The sequence below is a fragment of the Gracilinanus agilis genome, chromosome 2 (assembly GCF_016433145.1).
Source record: "Gracilinanus agilis isolate LMUSP501 chromosome 2, AgileGrace, whole genome shotgun sequence".
Taxonomy (NCBI): Eukaryota; Metazoa; Chordata; class Mammalia; order Didelphimorphia; family Didelphidae; genus Gracilinanus; species Gracilinanus agilis.
Window position 1 is genome coordinate 489,048,768 of NC_058131.1, and position 22,915 is coordinate 489,071,682.

Genomic DNA, 22,915 nt, shown 5'->3' on the forward strand with positions numbered 1-22,915 from the left:
GGGGGGGGGTTGAAGGGGAAAGGTGGAACATGAATCATGTAACCATGTTAAAAATGAATATTAATAAATGTTTTAAAAAAAGTGAACACAAATCCCGCACTGTGAGACTTAAACCTAAGTAACCCTGAGCAAGTCACTGGACCTCTCTCAAGTCTCATTTTATGCATTTATTAAAAATAACTCTCAGATTCTTGTGAGAATCGAAAGAGATAATATATGTAAAATGCTTAGTAGACTTTAAAATGCCATGTAAATGTCAGTTATTGTTGTTATTATTTCACTTGGTTTTTTCTGACTGGTAGTTAAGCAAGACTCTTTCAAGCTATTAGGAGTTTCATAACTTGGATGATCTGCAAATTGGAACATCTGGAAGCCTTCACTGTCTACAAAGAATTCCTTTCAAATTGGACTCTAAACTGGATACCTTCCATGACAGTGGCAAATACCTTTGGCAAGCAAGCATCTCCCTGTTTTAATTTCGTTAAGGAATCCTGCATAATTTTGACACATGATAACATGCTTGGAAAAGATCTTGTTTAGAGGAGTGCATTAAGATGGTGTGTGATGGATAAGGGCATTTTGAAAACTGTGAAACATTACATAAATATCAGCTATCAGAATTAGAATGCACCTCCAAAGTAGAGAGTATAAATATTAATATCTCTATTTTACAGATGAAGAAATTGGGGTTCAAAATGGCTAAATGGCTTGCCAAAAGTAATACAACTATTAAGTGTCAAAACTAGGAATAAAGTCTAGATATTCCAGCTCTAAATCAAGATTTCTTGGTACTACCATAAACTGCAGATCCATCAATGGCCCAAAAGTAATGTGTGCAACTGATTGGAGACACAGTTGAAGAATTACATCTATCTTTCTTATTTTCATTAGTTGAAAGCATGATGACCCAGGTGATATTTATAAGGATTTTTTCCTCTAATTTCTGTTGTTGTTTTTTTTAATATATTACTTAAATGGGTAGAGGAAATAAAAGAGGCAAGGGTAAAGACTTAAAGAGTAATTATATCTCTGGCATATTTCCTGGTACCATTTTGAAAATGAAAGAGAAAGATGACATTTTAATTGAGATAAAATAATACCAGTCATGCGACCTACTGGAACAGAATAAAAAGAAACCAGCTGGGGGTAGCTAATGGCTCAGTAGAGAGAGAGAGCCAGGCCTTGGAGACAGGAGGTCCTGAGTTCAAATCTGTCCTCAGATACTTCCTAGCTATGTGACCCTGGGCCAGTCACTTTAACCCCACTATCTAGACCTTATCACTCTACTACCTTAGAGAACCAATACATAGAATTGATTCTAAGAAAGAAGGTAAGGGCTTTAAAAAAAAAAAAGCAAGATGATTCATTGTTAATTAGAAAGTTATCTTTTCAACTGGTTTTTTTTCAATCTGAATTCAATTTCGGCAATAAAGATCAATGTATATTATCTTGATAGATAAAGGCCAATTTAAACATAAAGTTTTAAGAAAATTAGAGAACTCATTTATTGTTCAGTCCTTCAAAATGTTATAAATAATTCTCATTCTGACTTGCTACTTGAAATTTCTTTTTTTTTTCATTTACTGCTGTGTAATTACACTTAAACTTCATTTTTTACTACCTTGTTACAGCTTATCTTATTGTTTCTCATAAGGTGGGAGTTGAATATATCACACACAAAAAAATGAATGGCCCCAAACCCTGCTAAATACAGAGAGTGACTCAAGAGAATCAACCAGAAGAGTAGTTCAGGAGCTCAAGCTAAAATTGTCTCTTAGCTTTCATCTATATAAGACTATAAATAGCAGCTCCCTCTTCTACATTCACCCTTTAACCTAACCTTTTATGATCTATTCTCCGTTTGGGTTTTCCTTGGTGCTGTTAAGAGGGTTAGGGGAGAACAAAGAAAAGAACAACCAGATTCAAGGGACTTTTCTGGAAACTCATGTCCAAAGATCTTAATGAGACTTTTAATGCTTAGATGCTACAATATACATCTGCTATGATAGATTTTTTAAAACAATCCCATATTTCAGTACATCTCCAAAATTAACAAATGATTTTCAATTCTTCTGCTAGCTATAGGAAACTAACCAAAAAAATGCCATTATTAGTTAAAACCTCTCTACTATTATTTTTTTAATTTCTTTTCAAAGAATCTGGGAAATTCCAAATATACATCCAAAAAAGCTCCCCAATTTTTAAGGAGTAAGAAATGTAATTTTTTAATTAATGCCTAAAACAACCACATTCATTCTGTGGAGGTCAAATTTATGTGATGGTAAGGCTGAATGTATCCACTTTGTATTAATGAGAACTCCCTTTATACATTACACATAGTTCATTTATTTCCATTTTGTAAAGTCAAAAGCAGACTTTGAATACTTTAAGTGGATGTAGGGAGCTCAGTTTTTATATGTTTTAGCACATATAATTTACATCTATGATTTATTTTATAGAAAGTTCTTGTGCAGGAAACAAACTCTACTTATAACACTATTATAATAGGAAGATGGGACCTAATTTAAATGATCCACTTTATATCAGTTTCCAAGACATCACTGATAGAAAAATCAAGGAAGTCTGTATAGTTTTTAGTCAAATAATACAAGGAAAACCAAAACTTATTTTAGTGGGTAGAAATATCATACTCAATGGCAAATGTAAAGCTTGCAATAACAAATAAAGGAAGCAATAACTGTAGGACTGCTGAATTATTACACTAATGGCCAAACTAGTAAAAAATATTTTAAATAAGTTGATGTTTACTGCTCCTATTATTATGAAGATAATTAAACCACAAACACTTCTAATATCAATCTTTAGTCAACTGTAGACTGTGGGGGGAAAGACTGGTAGTTTTCTGTTAGATATAACTTGGTGATGACAAAGATCAAGTATTTAGTTAAATAAGGAATTTGGCCTATGCCTATTTCACAGAAATGCCTTGGTAAAGTGATTATGTATTATTTGTAAACCTCATCCTTAGGGTTAAATAGAATATAAGAAATATATGTGGCATGCTAAGGATTTCACAAAAGGATTTTCATCAAGGTTGTGTAATGAAAAGGTAAAGCAACAGACCAAAGAGAAGAGAATGGGGAGAAAATGTACACAGATAAAAATATGAGCAAAATAATTTGAGAAATATAAGAAAGGCAGTGGATTTAAAGCTGAAGAACCAGGTTTCACTCCTGATTCTATTGCTTCTTATGTGGCTTTGGAAAAGCCATAGAAGTTCTCGGGAATTTATTTCCTTCATCTGCAAAATGAAGTGGTTTGACTAACTAAATTTAATATCATTCATCATTCTAAATTCCTTAATCCTAGAATGATTCTCAAGTATTACTGATCAAGTTTTAGTTAGACATTATCTCAAATCTATAGATCATTAGAATAAGTAGCCTATAAAATATTTCTCATACTACTCTCTTACTCTTGTGAGATATATGGATATGAACAGATACTAATCTATGTATATATACTTTGTATACATACAAAGTATGACTGCTAAGTATTGGGGCAAGTAATGAAAATAAATCAAATAATGCTCCTACCACTCGAGAACCTTACAATCTAGAAAGAAAAGGCATGTAAAAAAAATGGCCCATTTAGCATTAGTTAAACACCTGCTATATATGCAAGGCATCTATGCTAAGCACTGGGAATATGAAAAAAGATCCCTCCAAAACGTCCCTGCTTTCAAGGCACTCACAGTCTATAAAATTATGCAAAAATATACAGCTTAAAAAATAAAACATGGAAGATGTGATAGATAAGTATAAACAGGTATCTAAGAGAGATCAGTTCTGGCTTGTGTGATAATGAGATTAAATATCTACCTACCCATCTTTGGATTTAATCACCAAAGGTAGAAAGCATCTCTTCTTAACTCACAGGTTCGGAGATCTGTAACCCACATGTGTTAGAATAAGTGACAAATCAGAATTTACTGACTGCCTCATGGGCAGTCCTAAGAAAAGCATCTGTTGTGATTGGACACATAAACCAAGAGGAGGTCACAGGAAGGGACACAATAGAGGCCCCTTTAAAAAGAGACCTCAGTCAGCTGGGCTTTCTCTTCTGGTTCTTGCTTGGATGTGGAGGAGGGCTGGACCTGGGACCCTGAGACCTTGGTGAGACTGCTCTTAAATCTCTCTTTTAGAAATACACATGGTGAGTGAAGAAGGCTGACTCCTTTAACCTCCCAGGAGGTACTAGTCTCCTGGAGGCTCCCTTGATTGGGAGAAGCCCTTGTGGCTAAACCTCTTGTTAATTGACTTTTAGGCTCTGGCTGGGCCTCTAGAGCCCTGCCAGAGTAAAGCCCAGACTTGAATACAATCTCTTACTAAACCCTCTTCTCATCTCCCTACTTCCATTCTCTCCTGTGTTTTATAAATAAATCACTAAAATCATTTTGAGGATTGATAATTATTCAATTCCCTGGCGACCTAACCTTTTAATATATTCAACCAAAAACCCCTTTTACCCCTTACACTTGGGAATCCAGGAAAGTTTAAAAAAAAAAAGAAAATCGTCATTTGTGGTCTGCCTTGAAAGATAGGTAGGTACTGACTTTGGAGGATTTACAATTAAGCATAGGTGTGGTAATGAAGATCACTTTGTCAGAAGTGCCAATACAATGATTTATTTTGTTTAACTGTACTTCCAAGGAAGGCTGTGAAAGGAAGTAGAGTCATTAGTAATCACCAATGGTATAAAAATGAGAGGATATCGATAAAACTTTCTGAGGTAAAATAAGGACATAAGGAATGACAATTGTGTGACTTCAGAGAGACACAAGAAGACTGAGCTAAGAAATACTGAGCCAAAAAAAACCAGACCAATAACAGCAATCCTTTTAAAAACACACACACACACACACACACACACACAGAGAGAGAAAAAAATTTGCCTTTGACCTCCTGGCCTTGAGGAACTTAATTGGATTTTGCTCTAACATCAATACACAGAACACCTCTATTAATTAATTTTCAAGGTTCTGTCAAAGTATATTCTTCCCATTATAGAAGTGAGATTATGGGAATTGTTTTAAAGGTATTTCACCTGAAATCAGTTCTTTTTACACAGTAAAAGTAACAGTTTAACAACAACTTAAGCTTTAGATAATATTAAATGACAAATAGAGACTCAAGTCAAATATAATAAAATAAAGCTACAAAATCATTAAAGTTAATAATACACCCTTATTTCCCTTCTGCTAACAAACATTAAAAAAACTGTAGGTGATTTATAATATCAACCATTATTATACTATTCTTTCTTTTAGCTAGTTTTATTTAACTGTTTTCAAGGATTTATGTTTTATTGGTTTGTGAATATATTGTTTAATCTAAATAAATACATCAGAAAGGTATAAAAATATATAGAAAAAAGTAAGAAAATTGAATTCCAAGAGGTACAGATGGGGCATTGCTGGTATACTGAATGATATAAAGAAAAGCAAGGAAGATGGAAAAAAAAATTAAATAAATTTAAAAAATAAACTGTTGCTTTTCTTGAGTAAAGAAGTGATTTCAGAAAGTAATTGCTACAATTTCAGTTCTACAAAGGGAAGAATACACTTGACAGAACCTTAAAACTCAATAGTAGTTTGTGAATTGTTACTAGAACAAAATTTAGTATATCCTCCAATGCGAAGTCAAAAATAAGCCTTTACTTTTTATGGAAAACCGTTTTTAATGGGGCTAAAAACAAAAGTTTAGAAATCTGAGTCATGAAAAAAATATACAAATTAGAATTGATGTTATGTGTAAATTCTCCCTTCTTCAAATAAATTCAATTGTGCAAATACCTCTTAACAATCCACTATGTACTAGGTACTGCAGAAAGAATGACTAAAATTTAAAAAGTCCCTGCCATAGAAGCACATTCTGCTAGGCAGTAGAGTAGAAAAAGAGAAGAATGGGGAGAACAGCATGTACACAGATAAATATATGAAAAATAGTTTGAGAAGGGAAACCTAACAATGAGGGGGGAATTGGAAGAGTCTTGTAAGTTGAGTTTTGAGAAGCAAAAGATTTTAAAAGTGAGGCAAGAATCAATTTCAGCCTCTGCAAGGCACTGAGACAGTAGACAGGATTTCAAGGACAGAGAGAACCTAGTTGCCTAAGTGATTGGAACAGAATGAGTGAAAGTGAATAACATGAAATAATCCTTGAAAGGTAGAGGGGAACCAAAATGTGGACAACATAAAATGCCCAGCTGAGTTTATAGCTTATCTTAGTGGCAATAGGGAGCCACTGAAAAATTATGAGCCTGGGAATGGCATGGTCAGAATTGGGTATTAGGAATATAATGTTAGCAGCTCTATGTAAAATAGACTAGAGAAGTGAGTGACTAGAAACAATAAGAATAATGCAAAAGTACAGTAGATAATTATGTCTTGAACAAGCATTCTGAATAAGGAGAAAGTAATAGGGAAGTAAATATAAATATAAAAATATATAAATATAAAAAATAGGGAAGTAAAATCAATAATACTTAATAAATGATTAGATATGTGGCTGGGAAGAAAGAGAAGATAAAAAGAAGACTCAGGTAACAATGTAAAATTGTACATTGCACAGCTTCAAAATCCTTTGGTTTAATTCAGAATAAAACACAAATTAAATTTGTAAGGAAAGATGTTTTAAACATATCTAAATTGATTTCACACAAAGCAAGATAAATATTGAATAAAATTTGAGTAATACAAATTCAAACTCTAAAAATGGTATAAAAACAGCTTGAAAAAAATCATAAGTCATGTTTACTATTCCACAGAAACTGTTCCTTTAAAATATAACCTTTTAATTGGAAAATGAGGGAGAGTCCATCAATTGGGAAATGACTGAACAAATTGTGGTATCTGTTGGTGATGGAATATTATTGTGCTAAAAAGAATGATGAACTGGAGGAATTCCATGTGAACTGGAACCACCTCCAGGAATTGATGCAGAGGGGAAAGGAGCAGAACCAGGAGAACATTGTACACAGAGACTGATACATTATGACACAATCAAATGTAATAGACTTTTCTACTAGCAGCAATGCAATGACCCAGGACAATCTTAAAGGACCTAGGCAAAAGAACGCTATCCACATCCAGAGAAAGAACTGTGGGAGCAGAAACGTAGGAAAAAAAACCATATGATTGATCACGTGGTTCAATGGGGATATGATTGGGAATGTTGACTTTGAACAATCACTTTATTGCAAATATTAATGATATGGAAATAGATTTTGAACAATGTTACATGTAAAACCTAGTGGAATTGCTTGTCAGCTCCAGAAGGGAAGAGGGAAAGAACATGAATCATGTAACCATGAGAAAATATTCTAAATTAATCAATAAAACATTTTTAAAATTATTTTAAAAGTATAACCTTCTAACTTTTCTACTGCACTGGTTTTGATCACATATGTATCTATCATTTTCTGTTTGCTGCTCCAGGAGATGCACTAAGGATATATATCCCAAATAATGAGTTCTACAGCCTCTCTCAGTCATTACAAGAGATTATTTCTACATGAATCCTGCCAGAACATATCTGCTTCATATAAGTACAATCCCCTTACATTTCTTATTGAAAAATTACATTGAACTTAAAACAAGTACAGAAAATTATCTTCAATTAAAGACATCTCTTTGTGAAGAAATGAAATATTAACAGCCTTTTCATTAACTATGATGCTCACTATTACAAAGTATTTTAAACATATATTTCTTCTTAGAGTTAAAAACAAAAAGGGTCACATAATTAAAACCTATGCTTCAACTTCTCAGAAGAGAAAATATGACTGTAGCACAATGCTTTTATATTCTCTTACCTCCTTAGAATGGCATTTTCCCCTTCAATTTTGAAATTTAACCTTGATAAGCGCAATGAGAGAATTGGGAGTTATCTAGTTTCCAAAGCTGTTCTGACCAGACAAGGTTAGTTAGAGACCTGTTTTTGATGGGAGGTGCAATCACTTCATTATTCATATACTAGGAGCTGTTCTACATAAAGCTCAACTGTAAGCTTCTATGTTTAAAGCTATATTGTCCATAGCAGCATTTAAAAGAGTCTACTTACTCATAAAGTGGTACAATAGATACAAACTAACTTAAAGGTCAGAAAGACACGGGTTGTTCCAGTCCCGTTTCTAACACACACTGGAGGTGAAACCTGAGCAAGTGACTTAATTTCTCCATGTTATAACCCAAAGGCTACTGAAACTATAAATCAATCTCTCAGCACTGTAGATAAATAAGACTATAGTTTCCTTCACCAAGAACAAAGGCCCTGGAAAAAAAAAATCTACTCACATGCTTAGTCTTCAGAAAGCATATACTTCTACCACCCCTACTCCTAAATTATCTTATCTGAGGCACACTATGGATCCCTTGTCTTGTTTTATTCCTTGATCCTACCAGTTATTACCCCTAGCTTCAGCCTCATATTATACCCTGCATCTCCCTATTACATCCTACCTAATTCCCATATTACCTCCCTTCCAAATCCCCTATAATATCTTTGAAGTGTTGTGGCTGGGAGAACTGCATCCCCCTTACTTCCTGGCCTGGGATTGGTTTTGAATGGACCAATCCCATGCTGGGGGAGGGACCCCCCCCTTTCCTGGCATGGGATTGGTCTTGAATGGACCAATCCTGTGCTAAGGGGAAGATCACAGTTCCCCTACTTCCGGGAGCCGATTGGTCTATATAAGGACCAATCCTAGGCCTAGGAAGAAAACTTTGAACGGAACTTGATTCAAAGTTGAGAGCAGTAGTTAATCTCCGGCCTGGACCTCCCCCTTCCCACCCCACCCCCCTTGCCTTTTCTTTAATAAAGTTTTTTAAAAGGATCAAAGGACCAAAGAGTTTTTTCTTTTAGCATCCTCAAAACATTATATTGCTTGCAATTCATCTCAAAACAAAAGAAGGTCTGTGCATTTTTTTCATCCTACTTGAAGGCCAGAGGGAGATTCCCAAGGGGAATGAATTTAAACTTAGCCTGGTATTCCTCCAAACAGAGAGTGTTACCCTCATCAGATCTTCAATGATAATGCAGCTCAAGAAATGGGGAATGAGAGTCAGCAAAGAACTGTTTGCTTTGTGTTTATTAGGCAACAAGGTTCAAACAATAATATTTTCATAAAATGAGAGGAAATGACATCAGCTAAAAATGCTGTGGTTCTCACTGCCCTTCACCTGACCAGTGGGGCATACCTTAGAGCAAGGGTCGGCAACCTTTTTGGCCGTGAGAGCCATAAACGCCACATTTTTTAAAATGTAATTTCATGAGAGCCATACAGTGCTCACAGTGCACGCTCCTGTAACAGTGCCTAAAAAAAAACTGACTTTATGGCTCTTGCAGAAAGAGCCATACATTGCCAATCCCTGCCTTAGAGGAAATAGATCAGAATCACATAAATGGAGGAAATAAAGACCACCAAACAGATGGAAGTATTCTTTGAGATATAATGGCTCAACACAAGACTAAAAAGTCCATACACTTTGATGCATGGATCCCTCTACAAGGCATATACCCCAAGAAGTCCAAAGACAAATCCTACAGGCACCATAATATTTAAGGCAGTATTTTTGTAGTAGGATAGAGGAGAAACCAAACAGTTGCCCACTGACTGCAGAACAGTTAACAAACTGTAATATATGAATGTAATAGAGTTGTACTGTGCTATAAGAATTGATAAATATGACAAATATGGTGATTCAGGGGAAGTCTAACTATAAATTAATGCAAAATGAAGTAAGCCAAACTAGAAAAACAATAAAATAACTAAAACTGTATAAATGGAAATGACAAAATGAAACTGAATAATATAATTACAATAATCAAACAAAGCACCAAGAAGAAAGGAGGAAATATACTTTCCTCTCTTCTTTTTAGAGATGAGACACTATATGTGTGCAATATTGAGTATACTATTAGATTCTCTCTGGCCCAAGTCTCTCCTCTAATCTATCTGCTGCAGAGTGTTGGAGGACATATTGAATTATGACTACTAAAATTTTTTATACTATTTGTGACATTTATTTTGGTGTGTATAAAAATATGCTTGCTTCTTAGAATTCTGCAACCAGAAGCACCATTTCTAGGAAATACAAATGAAATGATATTATAAGCTATAAGTTGTCTTATTTGTATACCGTACTATACATCATCATGTTAATAATTGGGACCTTTTTTTCCCATGAAAGGATCTTTGTCTAGTAAAGGTTGTTTCCCCCTCCCCTATAAAATATGATTTAGCATTCAAATGTAATATTACATGGGAAAAAGTTCTAAGCGCCTCCAACAGAGGCCTTTCATACTCACTCAAAAGAACAGCCCAATGCCATCTTCCTAGCACTGTCCAGGGAATTTATAGGCAGAATTTCTTAGAAAGACTCCTGTCCATATTAATTGACTACTTTCTTGCTTATCAAGGTAATTTTAATTGTCTTTTATTTCTTTTGTTACCTAAAGCCAGCAAAGATCTTCTCTCCCTACTTCCTAGTTATAATCATTTAAGTATCTAACAAGATCATCAAAATTCTTATGTTAGACAACCTTGGGTAAAATGGGAAATATTTTCATATCCCAGTCTCATCACCTTTACTTAATTACTTCACTCAAGATCCTAAAGCCTACATCTGCAAGCTTAGGTACTAATTACTATTCTGTATCCTCCAAAACAAGGGAGCATAACATATTTCAGAGATGGACTTTCCTATATACAAAAATGAAAAAAAAATGAAAAGTATTAAACTACAATCCATACACAGACTTGGAACATAATATCCCTGCTCCCCTTCTCCAGTTGAGTGTAAAAAACTATGGTTCAATAGATCTCATTTGCACAGATAAGCCTCATACATAAGTTTTCTCCTTTTCTTTTTCCTACTTCAGATTCTGGAACAGCATAAAAACATTGATTTGCATCCAAATGTATGTACTGAAAAGAGTTGGCAAAAGTGATCAATTCTTGTTTTAAAAGTCTTTGAACTCAGAGCCTTCATAAAAAGTCCTTCCTTTACATCCTTGCCAGTGATTTTCTGTAAGAATAAGTCTGATTATATCATTCACCTATTCAAAGTGGCTCCTTATCACCTCTGAGAATCAAATAATAAACTCCTCTGATATTTAAATCTCTTCATAACCTAACCCTAATTGCTCTTTTCAGCCTCATTATAAATTAAATCAATTTCTGCACTCTGCAATTTCTGCACTCTGCAGTTCAGCAAAGTTGGCCTTTTTCTTGTTTCCCAAATCTCCCTCTAAATAAAAGGCCTTAGGTTGTGTCCTAGAAAATCATTCCTTTTCTCACTAAAATCTCTAATTCCATAACCTCACTGATTTCCATGGCTTCAATCATGTCAATGAAGATGATTCTCAAATCAATTCATCTAACCTTAATCTCTCCTGAGATTCATACCTGCATCAACCAATTAACTATTAGACATGTTCAACATGTCCAAAAGTAAATTCATTATCTGTTAGCAGAATCTGTTAGTAATTCCCCATCCCCCACCCCCAAAAAATGAAGAAAGGCCAAAAGGAATCAGAGAAGCAAGACAACTCTGAAATTTATGTTATATTTATTATATAACTAAAAAAAGAAAATGAACTCCACTTAATAAAGATTGCAAGTTTCATATATCACTATATTCTCTTATTCTATGATGTATGTGGAAATGTGTTGTTCATGACTATGAACCTATTTCATTTCCTTTCTTGAATACTAAATTTCAAACTTTCCACTCCTTTACAGCAGTATTTGCTAAATCATGTGTTATCCTGAATGTGGTTGCTTAGAACTTTTTTTTTCCTAGCTTCTTTTTGTATTTTTCCTTTGACCTGAAAACTCTGTGTTTGGGGGTATAATGGGAATTTGATTTTGGAATGTCTTTCAGGATAGGACTGAGAGATTCTTTCTATTTCTCCTTTGTCCTCTGATTCTAAGAGGCACTTTTCTTATATGATTTCTCGAAATATGTATTCTAGGCTATTTTTTGTCATGGTTTTCCATGATTCTTAATTTTTTTGTCTGATTTCTTTTCAGGTTGTTTTTGCAACAAGATAGCTTGTATTTTTTTCTTTTTAATGTTGTTTTAATGTTTCTTGTTGTTTCATGGAGTCACTGCATTCTATTTGGTCCACTCTAGTTTTCAGGGGAAATCTATTGCTTGAGTAATTCTTTGGTACCTATTGTGCCGAACTGTTAGTTCCCTTTCCAATGATTTCTTCTATAGCTCTCATTTCATTTCCAATTTTCCCTGAAGCAGTCTCATTTCACTTATAAAAACATTTAAACTCTTTTTTTTAAATTGTTGCTTCATCTTTACTAGGAATTCTAGTTGAATTTGTGGCAAAGATGTTTTCCCTTGAGGCTTTGCTTATAGATATTTTGGAACTTGTCTATTGCTGTTATTGTTTTTTAAATGGTCAGATTCTTTTTTTCCCTCTAATTCTTCCAGCCATCAAAACTACATTGTAAGAGACAGTTGCCAGTTGGTCCCTGTTCCAGCATCCTACACAAGTATAGACTATTCTATGTTGGATCTGTGAACTCTTCATACACTGGTACACAGCCTCTCCCTATGCTGGAATGATAAACATAGTGACCTTCTATCCAGACCCTCATCCATAGACCTCTGTTTCCTATGTCAACTTGAACCAGAAGAAAATGACTCACTATGACTTCTTGGAATTTCTGATCAGAATTCAGTTTGTCATTTTTTAGACCTTTTTGGAGAAGATGCAGACAGAGGTTCAATGTACTTCTTAACCTTCCTATTCTTTCAATATATCTGTTATGTACCTAAATATTTACATGTTTCCTCCCCTATTAAAATGTACACTGCTTGCAAGCAGGGCCAGGGGAGGGAGTAATTTTTTTGGCTTTTTTTGTATCCAGAGCACTTTTGCACCTGCTATGTAGTGTTAAATAAATATGGGTGACTGACTGATAGGGTGATTCAACAAAATCAAAATCAGCAAGGGTCCAAGAATGATGAAGAATGAGAAAACAAGATGAGATTTAGCAATTAGGAGATCACTGATTTCAGAGACAGCTGCTTCAGTTTAATAACTGTGATTTCAAAACTTATAATGACGTGCTAGACAGAAATAGGGAAGTTCAGAAGATGCATAAGTTTGGGGGCAAAGATAATGAATTCTATTTTAGACTTAGTGAGATTGAGATGACAAAGAAACACAGAGTCCAAAATGTCCCATAAATATTTGGTACTATGAACCTGGAGCTCAGGAGATTAGAACTGCATATAGTAATATCTTGGTCATCTGCATAAAGATGATCATTAAACACATAGAAGGTGACAAAATCACTGAGGGAGGTAGTAGAAAGAGAAGGAAAGAGGATCTGAAATACTTTTTTGGGGTGCTCACAATAAGAAGGGATGATAAGAATCCAGCAAAGGAAAATGAGAAGAAATAAGAGAAACAAATGACAGGAAAAATAAGAAGATAAAAACATAAAGAAGAGTGTATGAAGAAAAAGGAGGTAAATAGTATCAAATACTAAGGAAGGGGACCTGCCCTTTGGTATGTTCTTCCAAGGTAAGAAGCAGAAAAAGAATAAGGAAAAGGCATTGAATTTGACAATTAAGAGATTATTGAAAATTTCAAAGTGAGTAATTTCAGTTGAATGATAAAAGTCAAATATATTGTAAAGCATTGAATAGTGAGAGAAGAGGATATGGAAGAAATTAATGTAGGCAATTTTTTTCAAGGAGTTTAGTAGTAGAAGGGAGGAGAAATGTAAGATGATCATTTAAGGTAGTAGTAGGTAAATAGGAAAACATTTTAAGGACAGGAAAGCCCTGGACATACTTGTAGGCAGGAGAGAAAAAGTTAGCAGATAATTAGAGATTGAAGATTTATAATTACTGCCTATGCCACAAAATTATTCTCAATAATTGAGAAAAAACACTACCAAGCTTCTTTTAAGACAAATATGGTCATGATAACCAAACCAGGGATAGAGAGAGAAAGTGAAGTACAAATCTACGCCATCATATCCCAACCTACCCCCTCATTCCCAATGATCACAATGAACTTATATATGGTATGAAATATAAAGTCCAATATTAGGCAATCTATTAATAGAAGAAATCATATTAAAAATGAAAATAACCAAAACATCATTATATCAAGATATAAAGAAATATTATAATAAAATACTCAACAGCAAAAAGCACAGGTATAGAAGGGCCAATTTTAACTACAATGAATAAGTATGTATTATAGATAAATCCTCATCAATGGTATTTGCTACCTACAAAAATTTTTATTACTAATTGAGAACTTCCCCTTATTCCAGCTGCATTGATTTTGTTCATTCAAAAGCTTTTCAATTTCACACAGCTGAAATTGCTTATTTTATCTTTCATGATGTTTTCTTCCTTATTTGGTTAAGAATACTTCTCTGTGCCATAACTGTGAAAGGTACTTCATTACATTCTCTACTATGTTTTTCAATTATGTAAATTTTTATATTAATGCTACTATTTCAAGCTCAAGATTCTTACATAATATGGTAAAAGATGCTGCTCTAAAACTGATTTATGCCAAATCATTTTCCAGTATTCTTGAGCACTTACTTGTCAAGAAGGGAGGTTTTGCAACCCCCATTATAAGTAGATTATATTCTCAAGTTTATCAAATACCAAATTATTAAATTCAATTATTCCATGACTTTTTTTAACAGTACCAAATAGTTTTGATAATTTGTGTTCCTTAATAATATAGTTAAGAGGTCTGCAAGTTCTATTGCTCTTTTATTCCTACTTTTTTTTAAGACTCTCTATTGAGATTCCAGATCATCTGTTCCTCATAATATACCATGTTACTATTTTGTAACTATTACATAATACAAACTTTAATTCAATTAGTAGAATCTTTTGATTATATTGGTTCAACCTAACCATGAGTAATGAATATCCCTCCAATTATTTAAGCCATTCTTCATTTTTTAATTAGTTTTTTTTATTAGTAGTATGCATTCCTTTGAAGACATTTCTCCATAAATTTCAGGGCATGACACAATTAAGACAATATAATTTATGAATAGAAGTATTTTAAAAATTTTGCCACTGAGAGGGAATTTTTCATCTGCTTCAAATTTATCAATATCCTGAAGACTATCACATGGGGCAAATATATGAGGTGAATATGACAGGTTCTGATCATAAAGCCAAAAGATTCAATGGATTAAATTTTATCATCTCATTTATCATTAATCTCATAAATAAACTTTTTGAGAGGGAATGAGGTAAAGCACTAAGCTCTAAAGTGAGCAGTAGGAATACTTATATTTTATCTAAAAATAAGAAATTAATGATATATAATGAATTGTTATCATTATCATCAATAATTATTGTCATTTTTACTATGCAGATTGACAGGCAAATGGCATACTAGATAGAGTGCTGGACTTTCAGTCAGTTAGATTAAAATTTAAATCCTCCCTCAGATCCTTGGGCAAGTAAGTCACTTAACCTCCCAGCCTGTTTTCTCATCCATAAAATGGGGATAATAGTAACTCCTACTGAATATTGAGATATTAATATTAATTGATTTGTTATTTATTATTATATATTATATTATTGGTCTTAATTAATAATTAAATTAAATATGACAATATTGGTAAAGTGTTCTATAAACCTAAAAGAGCTACATGCATGGTAGTTAGTATTAGATTAACATTTGGCATCCTTAGTACATGTCATATATGCTAGAGTTCTACAATGCAGAGGGATAATGGTGGCACCTTCACTTCTTTGTTTTGAGGGTGCTGTGATGTGTTCCATTTTATACATATTAACTAGCTTTAACTACACTGATGTTCACAATATGGACACAAATTGGCTTAATATGAACCAAGAATTGATTCATATTGCTAATAATGTAAGCACAAATGAACAAGAAGAAAATGGCAGAGATGACACTCTACTCATGAAACAAACTCTTCAAAAGCCCCAATATGAGGCAAAATGCAACAATTATAAAGTCATATCAAAAATTTACATACATCTAGTGATGTTAATGATAGATCTAGCCTAAAGGGTATAATGGCATTGAGATGGTCTAAAGGTGTCACGGCTTCCATATGATTAAACACTAAGTTTTTGTTGGCAAAAATGAAATTCCCATATCTACACATCTTAACTGGGAAATGAAACCCTTTGATTTGCTAAAAAAAATTTTTTCAAATAAAAGGATTAAAAAAATTTTAAACCCTTACCTTTCATCTTATAATTGATGCTTTAGTATTTATTCCAAGGCAAAAGAGCAGTAAGGCTAGGAATTTGGTGTTAAGTGACTTGCCTAGGGTCACACAGCTAATTAGTATCTGAGACTACATTTGAAACCAGGACCTCCCATCTCCAGGCCTGGCTTTCTATCCACCTCACCACTCTGTAGCCCGTCAAATAATAGTTTTAATGGGACCTGAATTCATTTGATAAAATTGAGAAAATGTAATACCTTCTTATGTTCAATAAATAAATAATAACATGCAATAAATAGAATGCAATACTAATTAACGTACAGAGGTGTGACATTAAGGAAGATGGAAATTTACTAGAAAAATTCCAACAAAAACCTCTGAACAACTCTGAAGGGAATTGAAAAAAGAGTATAATTAAAGTTAGAATAGAGCATCTCCAATGGACATGGGCATGACCTCTAGCCCCTCCCAAAGGAAAAATGTGAGTTAACTCTGCTAAAGAACACATATGACCAGTAGCTCCTAATTGTTCTCCATCTCTCCCCCTGATTTAAATTATATTTTTTTAAAAATATTGACAACAAAGCCAAGATGAGCTGTCCTTCCCTTTGCCTCTGAGAGTCAGGTAAGTGACACAGTAGAGTGCTAGACTTGGAGTCAGGAAGGCCTGAGATATTTAAGATTTATGTTACCCTCTGTGTGTGTCAGTTTCCTCAGTTAAAAAATGGGATTAGCAATAACACCAACCTTCAAAGGTTGTTGGATCAAATGAGATACTATTTGAAATCTTAAAGCACTATAAAAATGCTTGTTGCTTTTGTTGTTAGAGCCATAGGAAATTTTGTCTCTCTTCCTCTTTTATGAGGGAGTTGCTTAGGAGTCTACCAGCACATAGCAGTAAGAGCCTACGGATATCTGGGTGAGTCTCAAAACAGAGCTCAAGTCCTTAGCTCTCTCCTATTTTATTATTTCTTTCTCTGAATCAGGGTCACTGGTTTTAGGCAGCTTTGGAAGATATAATCTCTAACTAATGACAGCCATGAAAATCTAGTATCAAAATAAATTGAACTTTGAAACAGACCGTCAAATTTCTTGGTTTAACAAAGGGTTAAAATTAATTTTTCAAAAAAAATAAACCACATTCAATCATATTGCTTACTAAAAAATTAATGTTTTAATAAAAAGGGGTTTGTATTGTTAATGAATAAAATAAAAATTATTTTAAAAGGTTCATCTCATCTTGATCACATTCTTTTCAATTTGTTTTTTTACATGTTTTATACTGAATAGGATATATTCATACAGTAATATAATATGTAATTTATAAAGTACTAAATATACATATATTTAAGATATCGAATGAAATATTTTAACTAATAAGGACACAGGATCAAAAAGATTTGGAGAAAGCAGGATAGAGTGCTGGGCTTAGAGTCAAGAGATTCAAGATCTTTATGCTTGCACGGCAAGACTCTGAATAAGAGACGATCTTTATGTGCCACAGGTGCCTTTATGTGCCCTATGCCTTTAACTACTAACTCATAGTAGTGGGTTGATATAGGGAATTTCCTAAACTGAAAAAAATCACAGATCATTTGCTTAGATTGGGAGCAAACCTGTTGAAAATATTATGTAAAATCTCATTTCTTTTTATGCAGGAACAGAAGACTGCCTAAAAACAAATGTAGAGAAAACAATTTAGTTTCCCACTTAAGATGATATGCTATCAAAATGAAGTCACACTAAAGATAAGTTAGCTATAAAGTCTGTCAGAATAATGAATGAACAATTAAATTCTACTTATTCCCAAAACTAATCTTCTTTTAATGATATTCTTTGTAGTGAAAAAATACATAATTATCAGTTACTTATATACTAAAAAATTACTATCTTGTTTCATGGTATGACTTTTTTTTCCTCTTAGCAAATCCTTCAATAATAATTCTCCCAGGTAAATTTTATCTTCAGAAAACTTTATTTTAAAACCTCCATTACATACTGTTAAATTAAGATGTTCAAATATTCCATAGTTTTGATGAAGAGCAAAGTTCTCAGAAAATTTTAAAAATAGGCAAAATTTTTAAAAGTCTATTTTTATATGAATCAATAAAAAGCTTATAATAGAAATAATCCTTAAATCAGAATCAGGTAAGAAAGTGGAAAATAGAAAAGAAACTGAAGAGAAGATTCCTCATTTGCCTTCACTAGTGCTTACTATAAATTGCTTCTATTGACCAATAAAAAAAAGCTTCATGAAAATTTAGGGTTAAATTAAAAACAAAATATTCAGTCCAATTCCCCTTTCTGATACCTCAGAAATATGTGAGCTATAGAAGATGATCTCTTCCTCAAATGTCTGGGTCTAAGAATTAGCCTAATGAAGTCAAGTAGCAAATAGAAGTATTTTTATTTTAATTATTAATAGTGGCATTTGTGTCATTAATAGATGAAGAAACTGGGTCAAGGAGTTAAAAATAACAAATTTTCTCCAACATTAAAGATAGCAATGCAGTCAGATCTCATCTGTTTTAGCATCTATTTATGCACTACTATAAATAATTTTGTCTTATTTTCATCTAAATCTTATTAAGCTATTGGTAGATTTTAAAATATGTTCCAAAATGAAGTGGCAATTAACTTGCTTATATGTTTTTCAAAGAACAAAGAAAGCAAAGTAGACCTTTGCACCTAAAATTATCATGGTCTCTGAGCAGACCTCTTTTTAAAATTTTATTGATGCTTTTTGTCTTTAATCAATTTATATCAATCTCTCCTTTTATTCATTTTCCCTCCCTTATTTTCCCATCTCCACACAAAAATTAATTATCTCACAGAACCAAGAAAAATAAGTAAAACTAACTAATTTGTATCTAATATGTTTCTCTGCTGATAAAAGGTAAGCAAAATTGGTCATTACAAATAATTAAAGTTGGCTGCTTTTTGGTGTAGTTTTCATATGCATTATGGAGGATATTGTTTTTCTTACTTTTTACTTTATCAGTTAATAACCTTAAAATACATTTAAATTCAATAATGTAAAAACCCTTTGGCAATAGATGTGGCTCTCAATATCTTTTCTATCAACTTTTAGCTTAATAGACAATTAGAGGGACTAAAAAAGTTATAGTAATATATAAAAATGCATTACACCTGCACAGATTACTTAGACTGCAAATATAAGTTACTCAACAAGTCTGGTTATTTGTATTGATGTTCAATGCTGGGTTTATGCTATTTAATTAAAATACCCCAAGGATTTTCTTTTTGAAAAGAAATATTCACACATGTATTCACATGTGAATATGTACATGTTTCTTTATGTATGTCATTTTTTATATATTCACTATTCTAAAGTCCAAGCAAAATGATTCTTTTGTGCCCAAACACAAGATAAATTTCAAATGTGATAGAAAATAAAGCAGCTATTATGTCAGATTACAAAATAAAAGCTACTACAAAGAAAAAATTGCTTTTGTACTAAAGAAAAAACTTAAGTGGAAAAAACCTTGCCCATGTGCATCCATTGTCATCCTAGTCAGTTGTTTGTATATATTATTTATTTTCTCTTATTCTCCATTTTTTTTAGTAGCAGCTTCTGGAATGTGAATCATAAGTTTCTCTTGATGAATAATCATGTCATTTAATTCTTGGTTAGCATTTGCTTTAAATTATGACCCATACTCTTTAAGATTCTTCAATGAAGCTAAAAGTCAAATATTTGTTTATTTCAGGAAGGCTGGCTAAATGGATGTAAGAAGTCAGCAGAGATTAAATCAGAACAGAACCATTGATCCCAGGGACACCTGGAATTCTTATGAATACAAATAGCCTATCAAGGTTAATGAGGTTCAACTTGAGTTTAGAATAAGGAAATTAATGCATTTGGTATGTTTGGCACAGTTACTGATATAAGGTCTTTGATAAATTTCCAAAGGTAAATTATGCAAACTCAAAGGTAAGTTCTACTTTTACCTTCACAATGCAAAATGGTTGTTCATATTTTATTGTCTAAAAGAGGTTAACCAAACCTTAGGAACCGAGTAAGGGTCTTTGTAAAAGTTTACAATCTTTCTAAAATTCCATGTGAATTTAAGAATTAACCAATTACTGCAAATTTAACAAAACACACACACGGTGCTATGACAGCTTAAAAAAAACTCATGAGTTCTAAGAATTCACAAAAAATCACACAGCTTTTAAGAATAATAAAGCAATAGTCTTTCTTGTTGCACTCTATCTTAAGAACACCAATGAAATCCTGTTTTCAGATGGAGAAATCCCAGTTAAGGGAAATACATCAATAAAGACACTAGAAGCAGCTGGGTGGCATAACAGATAGAATCCTGGACTTACTTGACATCAGGAAGACCTGAGTTCAAATTCTGTCTCAATTATTTAAAAGCTATTTAATCCTGGGTAATAGACTTAAGCTCTGTTAGCTTCAGTTAGTTCAACTGTAAAATGGAGTTAATAATAATTGCCTAACACACAATGGATTGAGAGCCAGGCCTAGAGATGGGAGGACCTGGGTTCAAATCTAACCTTACACACTTCCTAGCTATATAACCTAGGGTGAGTCACTTCATCCCAATTTCCTAGCCCTTACCATTCTTCTGTCTTAATTCACAACTTTGATTCTGAGACAGAAGGAAGGATTTTTAAGATTAAAATTAATAATAATAATAGAGGCCTTTTAATAGGCTTTTGAGATAAAAATAATAATACTATAGCCTTCCAGGGATGTTGTGAGATCAAATGAGATAATATATGTAAAGCATTTTACAAACCTTAAAGTTCAAGGAATAAGGGATATTTACCAAGAGAACTCTTCAGAAAGACATGATAACCATCATTAAATAGCCAAGTAGGCTTGTCGCATGAAACAGGAGTAAGACTTGCCCGTAGAACACAGGACAGTGGGTAAAAGGCACAAAGAAGTCAACTCAGGTTTCAATGGATTTGGCTCTCGTGACCTCTATCTGTTACATGATTTGCACTATTCAAAAATTAGCATGTAAAAGAGGGGCTATAACAATCCAAGGTAATTTTTCCCCCTCTTTTAAACTAAAATATGAAAATTTAACAGGTTGGACAAAAAAACTAAAAAAACTTCACAATGTCTGAAAACTACATAAAACATAATCATAGCCTGCAATGAACTTGAAATAAATCTAAACAAATTAAGAACTATCAAAAACAAGGAAAAAAAGGTTAAGAAGAAATACCCATTAATAAAATCTTACAGAGAAAATGAATGATGCATTTTCCAATTGCCAAAGAAAAGTTCGTCTTTTATCTTTTACCTTTGAAAAACACTATAAGTTCAGTGCAAAAATGTAGCAAAAGTTGTATGGTCGATGTTAAACATTCACAGATGTTAAACATTCACAACGTCTCACCATCTGATATATAATAAAAGGAAATCCATTAAAGCTCAAAATCCAATACTCCAAACTACAACCTTCTATCACAACCCAAACACTTCTTCCTTTCTCTATAAGTCAAAGGATAATTAAGTAAGAAGCAGAGGAAAAATCCAGGGTCAGTGAATAAGAAGGCAATCTAGAGGCTATAATTGCCAAGTGAAAAATCAAATGACAGCTTGAATACTTTTGTTAGCTCAGTTCAAAAACAGAAAATCAGGTGATACAATCCATGCAAGCAGGAAAGAAAAGCAGCACCTTGTCCTGAACAGCTGACAAAGGAAATTGTCTATCCTTGACAGTTAAGTAATATACTTTTTACAAAATTTTTCCTTATTTTTCAGGGAAAAAACCCTACATTTTCACATTACTTTATTAGATATACAAAAGATTAACACAACCTACAAAAACAATTTTAAATGCATTGGACCCACCACTGTTCTAAGCATATTTCTAATAAGCTATTTATTAAATATATGTAGTATATTATGTAAGGAACATAAATATTTCATATCTTTAGAATATGACTCTTAAACAATTCCTTAACATTATAGCAGAAAAATGCAAACTCCAAGGACAGCAACAAAAATACTTCTTTCCAGTCTCATAAAGTTAACTGCTTTTAATATTTAGTCCCAGGATATCCAAATATTCATTTTCCATGCTGAAATCCCTCAACATGGCACCTTGATATAATTACAGGAGATGAATATATTATAAAAAATATATACTAAATTGGATGGATGTTTCTCTGAATAGGTCATAAATATTTGATCTATCTTGATTTTTCAATTGGAAGAGAAATAAATATAGTAGTTTCAATCAAATGTATTATTCTGACTTATATACTTCATGATAATTATTATAACCATCTTGGCAATAAAGGATTACTATAGGATGTCTCAAAAGTTTTAGAGCAATTGAAAGCTTTCATAGTTTTAAACTCTTCATTTTTAACAACTTAAAACTATATGTGACTTCTGGGACAATCTTTATAAGAGAAGGTGACAGTTCTCTGACTTAACTTACAATGGATCAGAATAAAATTCCAAATTCATTGTTGCTTCTCAAATCCAAAGGTCCAAAGAGCATTAGTTTGAAAAGAAGAGTTGAAGAAAAAATGCCAATATCACCCAATAATTTCCCAACTGTCAACATTGAATGTGGCACACATGTAGTTTCTCAGAGAAGGGGGTCACTTAGATTTCCAAAATGAAAAGTTATTGCTAAAAGAATAGGAACATTTAAGA

General features: G+C 32.9%; 1 protein-coding gene across 1 annotated transcript in view; it reads right to left on the bottom strand.

The window, feature by feature from the left end:
* The window catches only part of CEP128 (centrosomal protein 128), a 499,758-nt gene that overhangs the window by 368,602 nt on the left and 108,241 nt on the right, over positions 1-22,915 (bottom strand). The window lies entirely within an intron of this gene.